Consider the following 7,945-nt stretch of genomic DNA (forward strand, 5'->3'; position numbering starts at 1 on the left):
AACAGCTAGTTTGCATATTTGGTGGGGTGGGGGGAGAGTAAAAAAAATGTCTTTTGCATCATGTCTTTTCAGCAAAAGTATTCAGTAGATATTATATTGTTCTTTGATAGTTGCATATATGATAGAAAAATAAAGTGAGAGAAAGAACAGAACAAAACCAGGGAAAAACTGGAAAACTATGTGAATTAAAAGAACTTCCTAGGTAATGTTTAAATTGTAAGAAACCCCCATTCCCCCCTACTATCCTTGTCACTTTGAGTATCTTGTTTCTTCATAGATAGCCTATTAAAATCCAATGAAATAGATGACATTTGAGCAATTGTTAAGGCTCAAATTTGAAAAATAATCCTTTGCGTCTATTTCACTATTTTTTAAAATTTAGCTAAGGCATTTTCTAATGCAATTCAAAGGCATCGATACGATTATTAAAAGTTGTCCCCATTTAATATAATGGCCTTATTGAGAGTAGCATGCACTCCATCAGGGTTTTTTCCCTTATTTAGAATTTCTATAAAGATTTACCAAATAATAATCTAGCTGGAATGCAGCAGTTCTTATAATATATCATATTCTTCATTACAGGGAAGCAATATTCTTCAATATCTTTTAGTGGAAGAAAATAAGAAATTAATGACTATACCCTACAACTTAGAAGGTTTTTTCTGCTTTTTATTATTTTTAGTTGTTTATGATCTTTGTGCTTCAGTTCTAACATGGAATTTTTAAAAAATCCACTCATAATGGAAATAGGTAGTTATGTTATCTTGCAATTCATGTGGAAAAACAGTATGACTCACGTAATAATATCACAATAAGGTAAACTGCAGTTTTTCATTATATATATATATATATATATATATAAACTATATGTGGGAGTTTGCTATAAACCCGATAAATGAAATAATTGCATTCTTTATTGGATAGTGCCTAGTGGCAGTGTGGGGGGGGGGAATCACATTTAAAGAATTGTCTATGAAAAATTGCCTATAGTGAATATAGATTATTTTGTTATGTTAAATCTGTAAATTGTAGTTCTGCAACATCTCACTTTGCTTTAGTTTATCAACAAGTAAATATTAAGTTAAATATATAAGCTTTTAATTTACCTTTTTCTTCATTCTCCAGCAGCTCTTTAGGGCTTTATGCAAGCAAGAATTAAAATAGATATTTCATTTTTGCTGTTTTATGATGCTAAGGAGCTGCTCTTATCTACACTAAAACCATACAAGTTTTCATCTTGTCAGAAGATATTAGGAGCAAGTTCCTGAGAGTGAAAACAGTTAAGCAATGGAACAATCTATCTTTAAAAATTGTGGTCGCCCAACCTCCTATCAAGGATGATTAGTAGATTTCTGAAATTAGGGAGGATTGGACTAGAAGACTTGTCAGTTTCCATCCAATTTACATATTCTGTGATGAGAAGAATCAAAGAATCTAACACATAGCAGGTTGTTCAGATTAATTTCAAAGATTATTTAAGAAGATTTGTGTCAATTTCACAAAAAGGTGTTCTTATAATATCTTCATTCTAAAATCCAAGAAGAGAAAGCACAAAACTACAAGTGGGAAAGGAGAAAACTTTTTTTTCTTTTTGAAGGAAAATAAATGGTATAGGGCCAGTGTAGGGTAAAGAAGAGTTTATTGTAGAGGACAACGTTTTATAGCGTGAAAGCTATTTAATGATGCCTCCTAAGATTAGTTAATGCAAATTACAGACCACCATGCTTTTTGGACACTTCATTATGGAAGAATGTTTTGATATCCTTTACAGTAAATCTAGGCCAAATTTAAAGCATTGCTTTGCAGATGCATTTGTTAATTTCTTGCTATTAGAAAGAATCAGTGATTATGAAAAAATATATTATCAAATGTTAGGTGCACAATAGTCAAGTTTAAATTCTTAAAATATTCTGAGTTTTTACAATTCTTGCTAGTTGGGCTAGGGTAAGGCGGCATGTTGTTTTAATTTTCCCATTGTGAAAGTTAGCTATCACAAATTTCTGACTTTTCCAATGAGAATGAAAAAATGTTAGAAGCATTTATTTAGATTCCTGTGTATGATTTACTGCTTACTTTTATTCTATTTTAAGTATTTCATTGTTCTTATTTGTAGAAATTAAACATTTTTCATTTATAATACTATTAATTTAATATTTAAATCTATACCTGGAACATACTCTAAACCACTGTTTTCCTAAATGCACAAAAAGTAAAAAATAAAAAAGGTAGTGGCATTTCAAAAATCAGGAAAAAATGAAATCATCAAATAAGAACAAACCTGAACTTGAATTTTATTTTATTTATTAATTGATAATTAATTGAGGTGTACCCTAATTGAGATTACCCTAAATATTCTCTATGGGCTATTTAACAATCAGGCATTCCACTGTATGTTTCCTTAAAGTTTTATGTTGGTATTTCTTGTCAGTTTTCTTAATACTTTAATGGATATAGAATACCCTTATCCAAATGTTCCTAAATTAAACTATGCAGTAACTATTTTTGTACTATTCGTTGCCATGGAATAGAAGTAAAGCACAGTTTAAAACATGCAAGTCTTCATTTATGTTGGATTGCTGTAGTGCATTTCCCCCCAACTTGGTGCCTTCCAAATTAGTTGGACTTCAACATGCTATGGATTGTTAAGGTTGAAATACAAACCCTCTAGAGGACGTTCAACTGGGAAAGCCTAGTAGATTGCTTGAATTGTAGGTCTATAAAATGATAACATTGCTGTTCCTGTATTTCTGAGAACATGCATATTTGCGAGTATGATTTGATTTCTTTCTTACATGGTCTCAGAGGTCTCCTTCAGAGAACCAGGGAGCTGGCAAGCCTTCATGTCTTGCTTTACAGTGCCTATTCTCCACCTTGTTACACATTCTCAGTGTATAATGGTTTTATTGTATTTGTAAGTCATAGCATGTGTGGTGCTCTACTGCTCTCTAGTATGCTTTTTGATATTTTGCTAATTCAGATCACCAATGAGCATATCATCTGCCTACCATTTTAATATGTCTTAAGTTTCAATATTTCACTTACATGTTGGTGAAGTCAGGAGATACGGTACTTTAAAAATTATGCTGCACTCAATAAAGGATTTCAGACATAATAGAATGCAGTGTTGGATAGTAATAAGAACAATTTGTTTTCTCTTCATACATTAAACTGGAAATACTGTTGTGTCATTATGCCATCTTTTCATCTTACGTTATACGTTCAACTAGTGATAGCCATTTCATTTGAAAATATATTTTATTTGTATGCTTGCTTTTCTATATTTCTTGCCTTCACTGTGAGTGGAAAATGTTTGGCTTCTCTCTCTATAATCAGAAGAAATACCTCGACTGAGTACCAGTTCAAATTAAAACACCACTAAATTCTGTTTGAGACAATGTTTATATTTCAAAATACGATAAAAGGATTCATATTTTTATGAAGCTTGACCTGATTTCTCTTATATGATATTGCAATTAAGATAGCCGATTTATACTTGTTATATTTAGAAATTCCTTATTTTAAATCTGTTTTCCATCACAACTTTACTTAGATGGCCCTTGTTAAGCCATCAACTAACCTATCTTTACCACATTCAAAAAACTGAAAAAAGTATATAAAATTATGCAGATACTGAAGCAGAGCAGATATATACATATTCAGAAAGAGAGAGAGATGCAAATACTGTTTTTCATTATAATCCATCATAATAGAATCTGCAAAAAAAACCTCATATTCCGGCCAATGTTGAAAAAAAGCATAGAATTATGATTTGCTAACTTGTCAATATCAACTTGATGTGACCATTAAGGTAGATCTTCTCCAGGGTGATCTATCCCCAGCCTAGGACTTCAGACCTCTCAACTGCATTCATTGCTGTTATAATCAAGTATATATTGATTATCCTCTTGTGATTGTCGTCTTTCCTTCCATCTTTCTCATCATTTTGGGCCCTCATGGAGCTGGGTTTTTGTTATAAAATATGTTAATTTAAGCCTGGTTATTGGGGCCTCAAGTGGAAATTTTTGATTTGTTTTTTAATGTTTGTTTTCTTGGTTGTCAGTGGTATTTTAAAGTGTTTACTCCAACAACAAAGTTCAAAAGTATCAATACTCTTTCCATCCTGGTTGTTCAAAATCCAAATTTCACTTTCATTAGATATCACAGGAAAAATAATTGCCAATATATATTATAGTTGATCAATAAGGAAAATATCCACCACTTCAGTGTTTTTATTGTTGACTTTAATGTTGGTTGCTGTATTTTTCTTCTTTTCATCACAGTTACATTTTTTACTGTACTTCTTGATTTTTATTACTAGAGCTTACATTTTCATTTTCACATTCAACTATCAGAGTACTTGGTGCTTGATGTTTTTCCTCCAGTTTTAAATCACACTGATATTCTTCCAATCTAGCTTTCCTCAGTATATATTAGCATATATTTTGAATAAATGAATGAGTGCATAGGCTTGTTTCACCCTTTGCCAACTTGCAACTGTTAAACTTTATTGTGGGATTTTTTGTTTTTGTATATGTTTTGCATAATAACAATTTGTTCTGGGATTATCGTTTTCATAAGGCTATTCCACTGCTTGACATAATGTATATAATCAATGATACTCATAGTGATATAATTTTGCTATTCTTTTATCTTCCTGAGTTATCCACCATGCTTTAACAATAATATCTCTTCTTGACCTTTTCTAAAACCACCTTGTATATCTAGGAAATGATTTCTTGGGTACTTTGGATGTTAACGTTCTCATATCTGATTGGATCATTGACTGCATTGGATCCAAGTAATGTCTTTGCTATTTCCTTCCTAATTACAAAAGGAATGCTATTCTTTCTGTTTTTCACATCCTAGTTATAAAGAGCTTAATCTTCTAACTGAAAGTATACAATTCCAGTCCATTTCATTTTACTGATATGTAAAGTATATCAGTGAATCATTAAAATTTCTCTTTTTACTGTGTTGAGCCATGTTCATGATTCTTAGATTCCATGTTCCCACTATAATTTTGTCTTTGCAGTTTCAAATGTTCTTTTTCTGTATGGCAGCATCAGCTACTAGATATCTGGAATGCTTTATAATCTAGTTGCATGATAAATACGATTGCTATTCTAAAAGGTATGAAATAATATCTTTCTCACATTCACATTCACCTGCAGCCTCTTCCTATGCCAGCACTGTCCGATACAGAGGCTTACTTGCTTTATTTGGGCAGCTGGGATGACCTTCATGCCCTGGGTGACTCTGCTAGGATTACATACTCTTTTGTTTTCCCTTCCAGGAACATAAACAGACACATACAAGCACAGGCCATGATGAGGCAGAACTTGGGGAAGAGACAAACTGTCAGCTTTGGAAGTCATATTAGGCCAAAAGCTTCCATGCTGACACCTTCTCATGTGTGGGAAACTAGGATGGGGAATTTAGTAGAGTGGTTGTCTGTAGACGTAATAGCATTCTTCCTGTCAGTCAAGGTCAGGGCGATCCTGCATCTGGAGAAGGAGTGGTCGGAGTGATGTCTCGAGATGGGACGGCGGTTGATTGGAGCATGTGATTGACTGAGGAGTGAGGGGATGGTTTGGGGGGGTTTTGATTTACTGAGGGAAAACTCTGACCTCTCAGATTTGGGTTTTCCCAGATGTGCCAGTTTACCTATTCTAGTAAATAGAACTTTGAAAAATGCTTGCTTCAGAGTCTTTACTTGGAGTTGAGGATTTTTCTGGAACACTGACATTAATCCAATTCGGCCTAATATGGCTTCCAAAGCTGACACAAACCTTACCGCTGCCACTAATAATCCATTCTTTATGTTCCACATAACAATACTGACTAAATTGCATATGAAATATACTTTTGGTGTATTCTTATGATCAGCAAATATTTGACTGGACAATAGCATTACAGCAATATAGAATCCAAAATTGTGTATATGAGATTTACTTTTTTCTTTTTATATTCTTTTATTCATAATCATACTTATCAACCACAGTTGGGACCAGCAGTAACTAAGTGACACAATCATAAAGTAAAATATCACATGACCACCAACTTACAACATTAGTTCTGGCTGCAGTTGTTAAGCGTATCACCCACCGTCTTTAGACATGATATAATGTGACCATGACTTGCAACTTTTGGGTTGCTTGCCCATTGTTTTTGTTGGAAGCTGGCCTGGAAGATTACAAATAGTAGTCCTATGACCATGGGACACTGCAACCATGGTAAATGCACACTTGTTATCAAGCACATGAATTGCAATCATGTGATTGTGATGATGCCGCAATGGCCACAACTTTGAGAATGAAATGTAATTTTCCTTTTCCAGCACTGTTGTAATTTTGAATGGTTGCTGAATAAATGGTCAGTAAGCAATGGAAGCCAGATAGTGATATGTGCCATATTATTGATAAATCTGATTTTCTGACCTCTACGAGTAAGATTTAGATTGAGATAGTCTACATTGAGTAGTAACATTAAGAAATTAATAATAAAATATATTGTATCTAAGAAATATGAAGGCCACGATAAAGAGAAGTGCTTTAGATAAATGGGCTTAATGAAAGAGCTGGTAATTCTGTACATTTGAATTGCTATATATTTTAATGATTTATTATTTTGTTTGTTTTGCATACATTTTTAAAATATATATGGTTTATCTAAGAAGCTTTGTCCAGATGAATACTGATTAGATAACTATGCAATAATGAGAATTTTCCCCAGCACCAAACTTATTAGAAAGTCTTACAATATTAAGAAATGTTGCATGCTCAGAATAGTTCAGATTATACTTATATGGATACTCTAATTCAGAAATTCTGGTGTGTGATTCAGAACTCTGCAAATGGGAGATGCTAAAAATAAGTTTAACAAAGACTCAGTGTATCTAACGGAATTTTTAGAGCATTTTTATTCCAGTTCCTAGTAAATATATTTTCATCTGAGTTGCTTTATTTAAGCATCACTCATTTCTTCTTCTTTTTAAATTTGTCTTGTAATTCTGGCTAATAAGTCTCTGCAGTGCTTTGCAAACATCTTCATGGCTAATAGGGTTTTGTTGTCAAACAATTATTCAAGGCTTTTGTTGAAGAAACCTCATGTTTAAATCCATCCTTCCCGGGAAAACAATGTTAATTATATTTTGACAAAAACTGCAGAAGATAAGCACATACATAGTATAGATATTCTAATGGCAGTGTATATTTAAATGTTGTGCTGATTTAGCATAATTTTAGTTGTTGAATATGATCCACAAGAAATAATCTGTTTTCAGGTCCAAAGGCATATCTGCAAGTTTATTGTTTAATAGTTTAGATTAGGCTTTCTTATTTCTCAAGAGTACATATTTGTTTTTAAATCACTTGATTATGTTCATTTACTTCTTTAGCATTCTTAACTTGGGATAAGAATAAATACATTTGTAGTTAATATTACTGGGAAAAGGTTCAGCAAGCAATTCAAAGCATTGACCAAATAAACTATGAGTTTGTATTACTGTTTACTGCAAATATTTTTCTATGATATGCCTTTAAACCTATTTCATAAATACTGAACCAGTATGTATTTTTATTCCATACTAATCAAGGATTTACTATTTTTTTCCTAAATGAGAAACTATTCTCTGTATTTTAACTAAAATTTGAATTTTGTCTCTAATAATAAAATTTTGTACAGTATACCATTGTCTTAATTTTCTGATATATTGAGACAAATCCATGATAAATAGCACCCCAATTTGATTGTTTCATTTTTATTAAAGTTAATACTGTAATAATTCCAAATGAATTCACCATAAAAAAAAATTTAAAAAACAGAGTGGGGGTACTTCTTTTGGTGTTAGATTTTTCGGTGATAATTATATTTATTTATACAATTTATATTCCAGGGATTTTTTTTAGATGTTCTTAATATTAAGCACCTGCTTAATATTACATTT

The sequence above is a fragment of the Pituophis catenifer genome, unplaced genomic scaffold, assembly GCF_029215685.1.
Source record: "Pituophis catenifer annectens isolate HBS135680 unplaced genomic scaffold, rPitCat1.0.hap2 SCAF_7, whole genome shotgun sequence".
NCBI lineage: Eukaryota > Metazoa > Chordata > Lepidosauria > Squamata > Colubridae > Pituophis > Pituophis catenifer.